Source organism: Diachasmimorpha longicaudata, chromosome 6 (assembly GCF_034640455.1).
Source record: "Diachasmimorpha longicaudata isolate KC_UGA_2023 chromosome 6, iyDiaLong2, whole genome shotgun sequence".
Lineage (NCBI taxonomy): Eukaryota > Metazoa > Arthropoda > Insecta > Hymenoptera > Braconidae > Diachasmimorpha > Diachasmimorpha longicaudata.
In genome coordinates, this window is record NC_087230.1 from 294,583 (window position 1) to 310,721 (window position 16,139).

Below are 16,139 nucleotides of genomic sequence, written 5' to 3' on the forward strand. Positions count from 1 at the left end.
TATTACATCGCACGGTGACGCGCTAGAGGCCCGTTCGAGGCGTAAAGCGCTGACGCTGCGCCCCAGTTATCTACATAAGTTGAATATACGTGGATTGATCCACATATATTCATTACCTTTTATTTTCCTTTCTTCATATGTTTTGCATTCCGAATAATACGTGCCACTTTCGTGTCCTCGTATTCTCCGGATTACGAAACTGAAATGTTATGGCATTTTGGGGCATAACATCCCTCCCCGCCGGGGAAGAAAATTATTACTGATGATAATTTTCTTCTCTAACCTTATCTCATCAATAATTATAAAAACATTTCTTTTTCCTCCGTGGAGGTAAAGAGATGTTCTCTGGAAAAGTAGAAATCCTAAGAATATCCACGATCATCACTTCTGGGGGCATGAAATAGTGAAAGGTTAGACAGTTGAACAAGACTTTACAGCCTTATCTATGAACAATTTCGCGGAAAAGAGCCCAAAAACCTATTCTATATTTAATTTGTAAAATCCGTCGGCAAGAGATTTTTCCTCGATAAAATCAATATTAAAGAAGTTATAGCCAATCAAAAGTCTGGGTCGATCAAAATTCGTCCAAAACTTCACCGCCCCTTTAAGAAGGTGAAACCGCATTTAAAAAGAAGGAAACATGGCTAAACCTGAGAATTAATGTCAATACGTATTTACAAGTAAATCTTTCAACTTCCTTCGCTTCTCTAACACACGCAGGCTAGGGTTTCCGGCACCAGCAGTACAGAGATACTCCTAGTACATGGGCAAGAACCATCATGACCACTGAAAATATTGATGATGGGTGGAGTAGAAATTCCTGATAGTCGAATTTCTTTTGAAGCTTCCCTAGATCTTCCTTTTCGGTCTCTAGCTGCACATGAAAGTCCTCCAATTCCTTCAGGTTCCCTATGACGTTTGTGAGTCGAATGTCGCTCACGTTATGGTCCTGCTGCTGTAGTTGCGTAATGGTGTCATTACTTAGTGTCAAGTTCAGTCTAGGCTGAATATGATTCTCCCAGGTTGTTTCCTTTGACTTTCGGCCACGGATAGTGAAATCAGGAGCGATAACCTCACAGAAATCTTCTATCCGCATTATTCCTGAACCTTGAAGGGTGTCTCGAATTTCCCCCTCTCCGCAAGCTATGGCAATTGCTTCAGGTTCCGGTGCCACGTAGAACCATGCGTTAGTCTTCCGCATTTTGATAAGCGTGAGACCTTGTAGCCGCAGATGTCTCGTGCTACACGTTTCCGGTATCTTATCTGGGCTCAGGTACATTCGCACCTCACAAGGGCTAGTGACTCTCATTTTTTGAATCGGCAAAGAGTCGGTGCATAAGTATTGTCCCCGAACTCTCTTGCAGCAAATCAATTGCCCCTCGGTCATTGGCACGTACTGATGTGTTGCGCCATGTACGACCAGAAGCGCATTTGATGCCTCCAAGTACGAGTGATATCCGTTCGTTGTCCGCACAGGAATGCTATGCATCAGCATAACGTCGAATGCTTGGAAATCCACCAGGGGTATTCCTATTACCGTGATGATTTTCATGCCAACTGCGGATACACTAACAGTTGATACCTCTTGCAGTTCATGTACCCCTGCTACCTCCAACTCAAAGGGGAAACTTAAACCCTTCGGTAATTTGGCTTTCCTGAGAAGGTCGAGCAATCCCTCCTCCGTGAACACTCCTGTGTCGAATATTAGCCCCTTGGAGTCGGTCAGCAGTTTTTTTAATCTCGCAGCATCCCGCATCACCCCAGTGTAGACGACTTCGACCACCAAAAAATGCTCATCTACGAGTTGCCGGTGTGCCATCTGCGTATCCTCATCCCTTATCTGTTTGATAGACTTCAACAAGATGTTTTCGTTCTTCTGAATCATCTGTTCCGTTTGAGCTAGATGAAGAAGCGTAGAGTTAACAATCTGCAACTGCTTCCCAGAACTATCCAGTGTCCCTTGAACTCCAGCCTCCCGACGTGAAATCCTCTCGCGTATTTCCCGTTCATCTTCGGCATCCATAGTCCCGAAAAGTGACTTGGCTACCGTGCCCAGACCATTTATAAGACCTCGACGGCCTTTTCTCCTCTCATTTAACCCAAACAACGCCGTGATGACGCTTCTCGTTTCCTCGAAATCGACAATCCATTGATCCACGAGGTGATGGAAGTTGGAACCCCATGGTCCAGCCCTGAAGCACAGTTGCTTCGTATAATTCAGATGTTCCTGCAGTTGATCAGCTCTCGCCAGCCATGATGCACCATCCGTGCTTGCAGCAACCGTCCAAACGTAGTTGCTCAAATGCAATCTCCCAATTGGCTCACAATAAATTCCCGGGGTGTGGACGAATCTCTCAATCACATGTCCCTCCCCCCGAACTTCCGCGATGCTCCCCAGCATTAGCCACATGACAATAAAAATTAGCGCGTCGCTTGATTTGTCAATCAGGAAGTGCGTTGAACTTTTCAATTTTACCTGACGTGGACGATGTCGCCAACCCGATGGCCGCCATGCTTGATGACGAAGCACCCTTGAATATAAAAGTGACTGCCGCCCCGTTTGGGCCACAGTCTTCCAAAAAGTTAACAGTGAAGAAGTTAACATTCCAAGAACCAACAACATGAACGCCGGAAAGTGTTTTAAGTGCGGTCGATTTGGACACACTGTCTCCGACTGCTTCCAGCATCTCTCCATCCATGTGGACCGGATAAGATCTTCACCATCCTGTACTCGGGTGTGCTCGAACCGTTCCTCGAGGAACCATCCATACCTGCGGCACTCCATGGACGACTTCGTATTCGAATATCTGGTGAGTACGAATACCTCCTTTACTTTCTTACTACCCTGTTTGTTACTGCCATTCGAAGTCTCTATTTTCCCTAATTCCTTGCTATTTTTGGAATGTTTTAGCGCCATCGATACCCCTACCATCGCGGGTACTTGAATTTGGAATTTAAGGTGAAGATGAGGGACTGGAGGGTTCGTAGTAAGAAAGATCTCAATGCCCTTTGGGATCTCCCCGTACGCTCCGACATCGAGGCTGGCGTAGAGGACGTTTTCAACCTCCGAAGACTCTTCGGCGAAACTCCAGCTCCACAACCGTGCCACGTGCCCCAGTTCCTGGACGATAGCGAAAGGACGTGCGACATCTGTGCCTCCTATCTGTGGGATTATCCAGGCTACTATTATATAAATGATACTGTGATAGAGCGTCCCTCCAACGTATCTGTAACCGTTTTTAACAATAAATGGTTTAATTAAACAAACTATATGTATCTGCAGTTCTAGTCCTTTCCTGAAAATCTCCTTATCACCCGGGCAAGAAAATTCCAGAAATTCACAGGGTAGATTAATCCGAGGGAGGGGTCCATACAGTCATGCTTCTATAAAGGGTCGAAGCCGATTTACGTGGACCCTCTGCGTTTTTTGTTTGGTTCCCGACCTGATGGTGTAGTTAACCTCACCATTCCTCTCGATAATCTCGTATGGGCCTATCCAGGGCTGAGTTAACTTCTTTGACCTTCCACGTCGTAGGACATCATTTTTCAGTAGTACCTTATCTCCGATTTTCAAATCTATAGGTACAGCGTCCTTGTCGTATTGGACTTTGCTCCTGATTTTCCCTTCATCGAGGGCCTCCCTAGCCTCCTGGCGCGCCGCGCGCAATCGTTCACGAAGCTCCTGGGCAAAATCATCATAGCAATACGTCAAACGGGGTGGCTGTTTGACGGCCGTCGGTAACTCGGCGCGTCTCCCAAAAATCAGCTCAAATGGCGTCATTTTCGTAGCCGTGTGGGGAATGGTGTTATACGCAAACATTGCGTATGGCAGCCACGTATCCCAATCCGTTTGATCCTCCAGAATGAAGCTCCTCAGGTATTCTGCCAGAGTGCGGTGTGACCTCTCGACAATACCATTAGTCTGCGGATGATACGCCGTGGCTTGGATCTTCTTAATTCTTAGAAGCTTACAAACATTCCTAAATATCTCCCCTACAAAATTTGGTGCTTGATCCGTGAGCAATCTCTGTGGTGTACCATATTCACAGATGATTTTTTCGGCGAACGCACGCCCGATCGTATTGGCCTCTTGGTCCGGGATGGGTATGGCCTTGCTGAATTTAGTTAATCCGTCCTGAAACGTCAAGATATACTTATTCCCAGCATCCGTAATAGGTAATGGACCAATTATGTCCATGGCACATTGTTCGAATGCTGTTTCAGGGCTCTCCCCGATAATCATGGGGACCTTTGTGGCTTTTCCCAACTTGCTGAGTTGGCATTCCTTACAATTCCCCACATGGTTTTGAACATCCGACTTAATCCCCCTCCAGTAATATTTTTGCTTTAATCTGGCGTACATACGTTTTACACCTGGATGACCAGCAATCGGCGTATTATGATACTCTCGTAGCATTTCCGGAATGTCGTCGTCAGCAGGTGTAATGACGCCGCCGTCAGCGTTCGAGTCCATCGCACCCGTGTTCGCTCTTATCTGTGCTCGGGTTACCACGTTTATCCGACTTAACGCGTCAGCGTTGGTACTTAATTTACCAGGCTTGTGTACCAACTCGTATTCATACTCCTCTAATTTAATCCGCCAATGTACGAGTCTTGACCCCGGGTTCTTTACGTTAAATATCCACTTCAAGGGCCTATGGTCGGTCACTATGGTGAACTTACGCCCATATAGATAAGGACGGAAGTGACGAGCTCCTCATACAATAGCCAAGAGTTCCTTCTCTATGGTACTGTAGTTCTGCTCTGCCTTATTTAAGGTCCTGCTGGCATAGGCGATTGGTAAATCCTTGCCAATTTCCCCTTGCGATAACACAGCACCTATGGCCTTGTTTGACGCATCGGTGGTGAGCAGAAACGGATTCCCGAAATCGGGATACTGCAACACCGGAGCTGTTGTCAGAGCCCTTTTTAGGGTGCCAAAGGCGCTCTGCTCTCTCTTCCCCCAAGTCCAAGTTATGTCCTTTTTCAACAATTCAGACAAGGGTTTAGCAATTTTTGAGAAGTCTCTGATGAACTTCCGATAATACCCCGCTAATCCTAGGAAGGACATAATTTCCTTCTCGTGCTGTGGTACCGGAAATTTCACTACTACCTCTACTTTACTAGGATCCGCTTTGATTCCATTCTTGGTAATGATGTGTCCTAGATACACAACCTCCTTCCTCAAGAAATTGCACTTATCAGGTTGAAGTCTCAGGTTCGCTTCCTTCAAGCACTGCAGTGCCTCCCTCAGCCTTTTATTATGCTCCTGTAGATCCGGTCCAAAAATCACGATGTCATCCAGATAGACGAAACACCGAATTCCCTGTACTCCAGCCAGGACAGAATTCATGAGCCTTTGGAAAGTTGCAGGCCCGCCCTTAACCCCGAAAGACAATCTACAGAACTCGTAGTGCCCATACGGTGTAGAAAAGGCAGTTTTACACCTGTCCTCTTCCCTTACAGGAATCTGATGAAATCCCGAGGCCAAATCCAGAGTTGAGAAATATTTGGCATTTCCCAATCGATCCAGTATATCGGATATATTGGGCAACGGAAATGAATCACCAACCGTGACTTCATTCAAGCGTCGGAAAGCTACCACAACGCGGAATTTGACCTTCCCTGACGCATCCATTTTTTTAGGAACCACAAGCAAAGGCGCATTCCACTGGCTTTTGCTGGGACGCAGGATTCCATTCTGCAACATCTCCTTGACCTGGTGATTCACCTCCTCCATCTGTGATTCTGGTAACCGATGAGGCCTGACATTAATAGGCGCTGTCCCCGGTTTCAATGGTATCTCATGCTTCAGATGATCTGTAGCTCCAGGAGGATCTCCTGGTAGCTGTACGATGGTGTTGTATTCCTCTAAGATTTCCAGAAGGGAATATTTCTCCTCCTGATTTAGGTGCCCAATCCTCAGATTCTCGCGCAATAATTTGATGCGGTCTTTCACCTCGCCCCTCTCGGCATCCCCCAGCATCATAATTATTTCCCCCGACGGACGCGATTCCAGTTTAACCGTCGGTGGATTGATAAACACATCGTTGTCGTTCGTATTCACCACACAAACGAGCACTTGACCTTTTACTGCCTTCGTGAGACACTCCCCCATGAAGACGCCCTTCGCCAGTTGGTTTTTCCGGACGATACCAGTTCTGCTGCTTCGTGTGGGTACCGTTAGTAATACCTCACTTCTAGCCCCGATTTTCGTGGGTGTTTGATCCTGGAACAGCTCGAACGGATGTCCATTGATCACCAACGCCTTCCCATGGACTGTTTCCACCTTCAACGTAGGTGAAGACAGAAAATCTTCGCCTAAAATCCCCCCAAGGCAAGGAAAATTCGCAGGAACGACCTGAAACGTATGTCCCAGACATCTATTACCAATTTCCAACCGAAGAATAACCTCACCCAGGGTGACGACGTCATGATTTGAAATCCCCCTCAAGATTCGGCTTCTCGGGGAAATTTCAACCCCTTCCGTCAGCTTGACCACCCTCACTAAGGAAATCTTCGCTCCGAAATCTGCCAAGCACATGGTTGGCAGCTCCAGCGCAGTGAGTAAAATCTGTGATTTTATTTCCCCCTACAGTGCTGGCTTTATCATCGCTGTTTTGTTTCCCTGGAAACTCCCCCCTTGCCGTGTAGTTTTTACCATCATAACTTGATAGGCTCCGACAGGCATAATTTTCCCCTCATCAGACTTATCAACCCTCCTTTTTGGATCTCGGTTACTGCTGTCGGTACCCGAATTATTATTTCGCTTACCTGCAAAATGAAACTTCACGAGCTCCGCAGGAATTCTCTGCGAGTCAGATATTCCCAATTTCTTCTTTAACTTACGGCAATCAGCGGCCTCATGACCTGCATACCGGCAATGTTTACACACAGCGCCGAATGCGTTGACCCTGCGTCGCTCTGACGCAACCGGCAACGATTTGCGTTGACCTGCCTGCGGATTGCGACAATCTTTTGCAATATGACCTGATTGTCCGCAGTTGAAGCAATTCCCAGTGGATTGCCGGGCCATAGAAACTCTATTCCCGCCACTGGAGTTCCTTTGAGGCATCTCAAAATGCCTCCCTTTCTGAGGGCCAGAGATGGTTTTCTCCAATTCTACGGCTCCTGCACAGGACTCGTGGAGTGTCTTGAAATTATGGGCTCGCACCAAAATCTGCAACTGCCCTCGCAATCCCTGTTCGAACATAAGTTTAGCCAGAGACATTAGAATGGTTTTAGCGGCTACCTTTTCTACCTCCGTGAAACCAACGTGTAGACTCAGTAAGCCATTCAATAAATCAAGGGTGGCTTCCTCCGTGCGTGCGACATATTTAGAAACACTTTCATTCTCCTTTTGCTGTATTCTGCTAAATTCTGCTTGAAGTTCGACGAGACTTTTCGCTTTTCCGAAAAGTGATCGCAATTCCTCCTCCAGCTGTTGAAATGAGGTGATCGTTCGATACTTCAATTGTTTCAAAGCAGTACCTTCAAGTTTAATTCCCAGAATACCTTTTAGGAGCGAATCCTGATATTCCGGATATATCAATTCCCTGGCGGAAGTCACTGATTTCAGAAACCCATCTAGTTTATCCGAATCCTGCCCAGCAAAACAACGTACCATTTGAAGTGCCCCCTTCAGATCAAGGTATGCACTCGCCGGTGCTCGGTTATTCTGCATGTTTTGGTCTGCCCAGGCCTCCGCCAAAAGATCTCTAACTTCATTTTTCTCCTTTTCAGCTTCCTCTCGACGCTGCCGCTCAGAATCCAGGAGGCGTTGCATTTCCCCCTGTTGTGCTTGCCTCTCTATCTCCATTTCGGCCATTCTTTCGCGCAACTCTGCTACTGAGTCCCGTAGCTCGTCAGTTCGCCGAAGTAGTCGTACCCCCTCGGGAGGTTGGTCCGCCCCATGGCGTTCGCCCCCAGGAACGAAACCCCCCGCCGCTAATGTTCCTGTACGGTAAAACACGTTACTGGGTGTGGAGTACTGCGCGTCACATCCCTTGCCCCGTCTTCCTGGATCTCATCCAAATCCTCAAACGGATTTCCAGGTACATTCGGAGGATTTTGGAGAGAGGATCGCTGGTTTCCTCCTCCAACCCCTCGTGTGCTATTAGCCAGCTGCTCCCCGGGTAATTCCTCGGGTAGATCGTCTTCTTCCCGATGGACGTCAACCCTGACCTGTTGTGCATTACCACTAGCCAACAAGCTCTGATGCAAAGATCGGCTATATCTCCGTTGCACATTAACATTCCCGTTAATATTCCCATCAGAATTAAACAGATGTCTTCTTACCCCTTGCCCTGAAATGGAGTAAGACTCGAAATCCGATTCCGATCGTCGACTACCATTTGCTCCAGTAGTTGACATAATTGATTATTTATTTCTTGGCCAAAAATGAAATAATCCCACTTGCATAGCTACTTATCACGATACTAGCCCCTCTTGACCGGGTAGTTTCCTGATTCCACTAGCCTCTGGTACGATAAAGTACTAATGTAGGCTTTCCTGGTTCACCCCAATGGTAACCACTAAGATTCCTGATAACAGGTTCCCAAAAAAAATCTTCGTCTGATTTACCTTAACGGCAATCTTCTCCCTCCTTCGATGTGAAGGTCTGCTGCAGCTGCTGGCCAGTCTACCCCTAGGTAGTTCAAACTCCAATATTCGGTTCCTCTTCTATCACTGTGTGATAAGACAGTGGTTGATCAGGCCTCAATCTTCCCCAAAAGATACGCTGCCACCAAAAATGTAATGGACCCGAGCGGTTGGGTTCGGGTTTCGGGGTTCACACTCGCGGATAGAGGATAGGAGCAGATATCTTGAATTGATTAACTATCTTTATTGGTTATTTCCCAAATTTATTAACAATTAAAGACTCGCTCTGAGACAGAGTGTATCAGGCGAGTATAAGTACAAAAGAAGTAACTCCTTATGGATGGTATTCGGATAACTGGCCCAGAGAATACGAGTCCTCGAGTATTTATTGTCTCGTGGATTCGTATTACATCGCACGGTGACGCGCTAGAGGCCCGTTCGAGGCGTAAAGCACTGACGCTGCGCCCCAGTTATCTACATAAGTTGAATATACGTGGATTGATCCACATATATTCATTACCTTCTATTTTCCTTTCTTCATATGTTTTGCATTCCGAATAATACGTGCCACTTTCGTGTCCTCGTATTCTCCGGATTAAGAAACTGAAATGTTATGGCATTTTGGGGCATAACACTCGAATACATTTTTTAATTTTTTTTTTAATTTAAAATTAAATGGGAAAGGGGGGTGGGGGTGTAGCGGATTTACCACATAAATAACTCATTCGATAATGAAAACATAATACATAGTTTATTATCACAATGATTAATTACAATATTAAAGATTTGGAGTGTCGCGTGTCAGAGGCGAAATATTACTAATGATCTAGAACGATCGAATCCCGGAATTTGGCAGGTGATTTTGCCGGGAGTGGGGATAATCCGGTGAGGAATTTCGTCGAACCATCGAAAGAATAACAACACCAGGAGTGAGAGTCGTATCGTCTCACTCTGACGGTGTTGATGATGTAGCTGGCGCTACATGGCTCCCCTGTTTGATAAAGTGGCCATGGTTATAAAAAAAAAAATCTGTAACAGAAAAGAAAAAGTATAGCGGTGCAAACGAGAGATAGCTGCGTTGGCTATCTTGGTCGCCTTGGACGGCTAAAGGTTACTCGCTTGCGTTTGGCCTGGGTGTTTGATACGGCTGAGTTGGTCGCTGTGCTGGTGGACGGCTGAGGTTCGTCTCGACCTTGCTGTTGTTGTGGCTCTGGAGGCTGACCTAGCACCTGGTCTAAATCCTCTGGCAGGACGTACGCCGGCTTCAGTCGGTCGATTGAGATTGGGACGCTCTGATACTCCCCGAATCCTCCGGTACGGAAGTGGACCTTGTAGAATTTCTCATGTCTGCTGATCACTTTGAATGGGCCAGAGTAAGGCGATCCAAAAGCCCTACGGACTTGGTCATTCCGGACGAAGACATGAGAGCAAGTTGCCAGGTCCTTGAAGACGAAGGTCTGTCTGCTTCCGTGACGAGATGTTTGTTGGGGTGCCATGGTGCGGAGGCGCTTTTTCAGGTTTCCGACAAAGTCTGAAGCTTGAGACTGATCGGCTGAAGGAGCTAGAAATTCGCCTGGGAGTCTCAGTGGTTCGCCATAAACCATCTCGGCTGGTGTGGTGGAGATATCTTCCTTCCAAGCGTTTCGTAGGCCCAGCAAGACGATTGGGACGGCGTCGTACCATTCGTTTCCGTGGCAGTGTATGGCGGCTTTTAGTTGGCGGTGGAGTCGTTCGACTAAGCCGTTTGACTGCGGGTGGTATGGTGTTGTCATCAGTCGATGGTTGCCCAATAGCTCCGAGAGCTTCTGGAAGGTGTCTGAGAAGAATTGACCGCCTCGGTCAGACGTGATCCTCAGTGGTACTCCATGTCGAGATATCCAGTGGTACAGCAGAGCTTGAGCGACTGTGTTGAGGCTCGAGTCGATGAGCGGTACTGCTTCTGGATACCTGGTGAAACGGTCGACGATTGTTAAGCACCATCTATGGCCCTTCGATGGCGGCAGCGAAATAAGATCGATGTGAATGTGCTCGAACCGTTGCGATGGAAGTTGGATACTTCCGAGCGGGGTTGCACAGTGTCGAGTCACCTTATTTCGCTGACACTCAAGACAGTGTTGCGCCCATTTGCCGCAGTCCTTCTGGATCGCAGGCCAGACGTATCTAGTTGATACAAGTTTCTTTGAGCCCCTCTTTCCTGGGTGTGCCAACGAGTGCAGGGAAGTGAACACCCGCTTCCGTAGGGGCTGAGGGATGAATGGCCGTACTGACTGTGATGAAACATCACAGTATAGTGTGGTGTCCAGCTCAGGAAAATGGACTCTCTGGAGTCGTAGGCCGCCTTCCTCTCGTTGAATTATGTGTTGAAGCTCCTCGTCTTGCCGTTGTGCTTGTGCCAGTTCTTCGGTCGAAACAACTGCTGAGACGGCTTCAATTCGAGAGAGAGTATCGGCGACGATGTTATCGGCTCCCGCTACGTGACGTATGTCGGTCGAGAATTGCGCGATGAAATCTAGCCGTGTGAACTGCCATGGAGTTGCTCGTTCTGGCTTCTGGGCGAAGGCATGCGTCAAGGGCTTGTGGTCCGTAAACATTACGATGTGACGACCCTCAAAAATGTGCCTGAAATGCCTGGTAGCTTCATATATCGCGTGTAATTCTCGATCGTACGTCGAGTGCTTGATTGCTGAACCCGATAGCTTTTTGCTGAAGAAAGCTATCGGCTGCCAAGATCCTTGATTACGCTGTTGGAGGACCGCTCCGATGGCGTGGTCTGATGCGTCACTAAATATTGCCCACTCTGCCTCGATGTTCGGGCGTGACAGCAGAGTGGCGTTAGCAAGGGCTTGCTTGGCATCTTGGAAAGCTTGGTCCAGCTCTGTGGTCCACTCTACCGGATGAGAGCCTTTTAGGTCCGGGCCTTGTAAACGGCGAGTCAGTGGAGAAAGGATCTCGGCGGCTCCCTTAATATATCTACGATAAAAATTAAGGGTGCCGAGGAATCTCCTGAGGGCTTTAACCGTAGCTGGCCGTGGGAACTCTCTTATTGCTGCGACTCTGTCCTGAGGTGGCCTGATTCCTTCTGCTGAAATTAGATGACCGAGAAATATGACTTCAGGCTTACCGAACACTGACTTCGCAACGTTGACGACGAGGCCGAACTCTTGCAGTTTGGCGAAGAGAGCTCGGAGATGATCCCGGTGCTCGGCAGGGTCTGTGGAGAAAACCAAGATGTCGTCGATGTAGGCGTACGTGAATGGTAGTTCTCGGGTGACCTCGTCGATCAAACGTTGGAAAGTCTGGGCGGCGTTCCGGAGACCGAAGGTCATAAAAGGGAACTCGTAGAGCCCAAACGGTGTGATAATAGCCGTTTTCTCGATGTCATCAGCTGCGACAGGAATTTGATTGAAGGCCTTCACTAGGTCGATCGTGGAGAATATCGTCGTTCCATGGAGGTTAGCCGAGAAATCCTCGATGTACCGTATAGGGTACTTGTCGGGGACTGTTCTCGCGTTTAGTGGGCGATAATCTCCGCACGGTCTCCATTCTCCGTTTTTCTTAGGAGCCATATGGAGTGGACTAGACCAGGGGCTCTTTGAAGGTCTAGCGGTGCCGATCTGTACCATCTTCGTGAATTCCGCCTTTGCCAGCTTCAGCTTGTCTGGAAGCAGGCGGCGGAACCTGCAGGAAACCGGTGGACCAGGTGACGTCTTGATGTAGTGTTTCGTCTGGTGTGCTGTGGCTTTCAGTTTTCCACCAGGGCGAGTGATCGCCGGGAATTCTTTTAGGATTTCCGTCCACTCCGAGGTACTGGTTGCTTGGAGTGTTTTGATGGAGCAACAGGCTACGTCTTTGAGAGATCCTGTGACCTTGAGTCCGGTAGACTGATCGATGAGCACGCCCTCATGTAGATCAGGTACCAGATGGTAATGGTACAAGAAATCTGCCCCGATGATTGGCCGTGAGACGTTGGCTTCAATGAATCGCCAAGGGAAATCTCTGCGAAGACCAAGGTCAGGGTTCAGTAGAACGTATCCGTAGGTGTTGATCACTGAGCCGTTTGCAGCGAACAATTGGTACTCTGGTGGTTTGGATCTTGTGTGGTGCCGTCTGGACGGTATGACTGACGAGTCTGAGCCAGTGTCGATCAGGAACTCAAGGGTCGACTTGACGTCCCTGATAATCAGACGGCGAGAAGCTAAGTGAGAGTCAGTCTCCGCCATCACTGACCCCCGTTGGCGTTTCCCTCACGCTTGCAACCTGGAATACACTTTTTTGCTTGCTTACCGAATTTCCTGTGGTACCAGCAGACACCGGTGTTGTTGGGAAGCCTGTTCCGTGAAGTGCTGCGGGAACGGTTTTCGGAAGCTTTGGTGCTTGGCCTGGATGTCGTGGCTTTCAGTTGTCGGACAGAAGCTTGGAGAGCTGCAATTTGTCTGGACAGTGCGGCTATCTCCGACTCTTGTGACGTAGGCGTCGGCGTGTGTGCCACGGCATTGACCATGGGTGCTGATCCCGGGCTGAAGATTTCGTTCAGTCTGTCGGCTCGTTCAGTGAGCTTCGTCAGGTCGGTGCCCTCGTCCTCTGAGAGAAAAGCTTCCATCTGATTTGGCAGGTGCGAAAGCCATTTCGACTTGAGGACGTCTTCGCCGATCCCTGGGACTAGACTCCTGAGATGCCGTAGGTGTGATGAAGGAGTGCGACTGCCAAGGGATTCCTTGTCCAAAAGCTGACGCATTCTGGCCTCTTGCGAGCTTGTGAAACGTGAGATCAGCGCGTGCTTTAGCTTCTGGTAGGGTGTGTCAGTGGGTATCGGGTCAATGACGTCACTGACCTCCTTGCAGATGTTGGTGTCTATTGAGGCAACGATCCTGTTGAATTTGTCACGTTCGGTGACGATTCCAGCGATCGCGAAGTTCGCCTCCATCTGCGTGAACCATATTCTGGGCGAGTCGACGCTGAATGCGGGTGGTCGAAGTGACGATGAAAACGAACCCTCGGTCATCCTGGTAGGCGGGGGTGTGATGTTTTCTGGAAGCACTGGACCGGGCATTACACGCGCGCGAGGAAGTACAATGGAGAGATTCGGCACTTAAATTCACTTGACGCCATAAATGAGTAATGTATTTTGAAAAAAAAAACACTAATTTTAAATGTTTAAAATGTCAAATTGCGTAATTTTCGTGCGTCGGTTTTTTAACAAAGTATTTTCGCGCAGGGAAATAATTGTCTTCCCGGAAAAATATTGTCGCGCGGGGAAAATATTGACCGACGGAGATGTGTTGACACGCGGGACAAATATTGCCCTCCCGAAAAGAAATTGACCGCGCGGAGTAAGTATTGACGTGCTGTGTAAGTGTTGACGCGCCGGAGAAGTACTGTCCGCACGGGACAGTATTGGTTGCGTGGCGAAAGAATTGACCGAAATTTCGGTTGAGCGTCTTGCTTTACAATTGTTTTTTTCTTTTTGCCACTCACTAAAAATCACTAGCACTGTGCCTGGGGCACGTTAGTTTACTATTTTGTGGTTTAGTTGGTCCCGGTTATTTAAATGTGTCCGCCGTTGAGATTTAACACAAAAGAATTTTTTTTTTGCGAGCACGTGCGCGGTTTAAATATTAATTTAGAAAAATGATTATTATTCACTTGACGGGGTTATTCACCCGTCGGGGTCACCAATTATGTAGCGGATTTACCACATAAATAACTCATTCGATAATGAAAACATAATACATAGTTTATTATCACAATGATTAATTACAATATTAAAGATTTGGAGTGTCGCGTGTCAGAGGCGAAATATTACTAATGATCTAGAACGATCGAATCCCGGAATTTGGCAGGTGATTTTGCCGGGAGTGGGGATAATCCGGTGAGGAATTTCGTCGAACCATCGAAAGAATAACAACACCAGGAGTGAGAGTCGTATCGTCTCACTCTGACGGTGTTGATGATGTAGCTGGCGCTACAGGGGGGGGGGGCAGTGGCCTCAGTCCCACTGCTCCAGGTCCCAATTCTCCTGGGTCAGGTCGGGCTGGGTGGGCTCGTCCCCGAAGAGGACCCTGAGCGCCCAGGCATCCTCCACGTCGTACAAGGCGAGCACTTGTTCGCCCTCGGCCTCGACCTGCCGCGACTCGCGCCTCAGAGCGCGGATCCACCGCGCTCTCGGGGTGTCCGGTCCGACACCTCCCTCCCAGCGAACTACGCGCTGAAAAAAAAAAAAAAAAAAAAAAAAGCATTAATATTAAATATTTATAGGAAAATGAGGAAGGGACGGGGTATTTTAGGAGAGGAATAGACAGATGGGAATGACAGGAAGGGGTTAGAGAAAGAGAGACATAGAAAGACAGGGAGAGACAAAGCTTACCAGGTAGGCCTCGTCCTCCGAATCCGCCAACCATTTGGCCGCCCTATTATGGAGATAATTGGATGGCGAAAATATTTTCGCCATCCAGGGTTTCACCCTCCTCATCCTCCCACCGCAGCCATGTATTGGCCGCCCTGAGGTAGGTGCGCTGGCTCCTGATGGCCTGCATCTGAAAAATAAAAAAAACATGAATTAAAAACACAACAAAATCAACTAAAAACAAAACAAAAGCAACTAAAACAAAACAAAAAACGAGCAGAATGAATTGAAAAACTGAAACATAAGAAAAACGAAAAATCAAAGAAACTAAAAGAATAACGAAAAGGATATGAAAAAAAAACGCAGATTTGATATTTAAAAAAAAAAAAAAAAACGTATACCCCCCGACAAGAACATAGCCCTCGGACGCGAAAAAACTGAAAATTACAAAACCGCGGGAAAAACGTCACACACAAAAAACCGCACAGACGCAACGACAAAAAAAAACATGCAGAAATAACGAAAAATACACAAAAACTTAGCTCTCGGGCGTAATCCTCCTGGCACACTCCTTGGTACGTCTCTTTCACCATGATAAAGTTTTTTAAATAAAAACAAAACACGCGAAAAACACTAAAACTTGAAGAACACTGGAGTCCTGAGGATGTCGATGGTGAAAGACGGCGAGTAGTGGAACCTCACGGTTTATATAACTTTTGCCCCACTATTCGCCCACAACCCTCTAACCCGTAAGTTAGAGGGAGATGAGGGTAAGGATATATGTAGGAAAGACGAGGAAAAAGTCAAAATTGTTCTCTAAACCCTCTAACCAACTAGAAGGAAAGAGACAATAAACGAAAGGATTCAGGGGACCGACGAAGAAGAAGAAGCGAGAGAACTTTCCCCTAGCTTCTACGAGCAAAAAAAAAAGGGCAGGGGACAGGAGAGGGAATATTGGGTTTTGCCTAGCAATAAAAAAAGTCAAGACATCGCTCTTGCAATAAAATTTATGACTTTTATTTCAGCTATCCAAAAAAATACAAAAATGTTTAATGAATTTTTAGCCCGAACGGTTACTGGATGATAACGGGGTAAAATCAAGACTCTGGAGGGCCAATCCATCATCATCATCATCACCGCTTTGATCAAATTACGATGCAATTGGATTTTGACGCTGCGTTGGAGTGCATCGCAC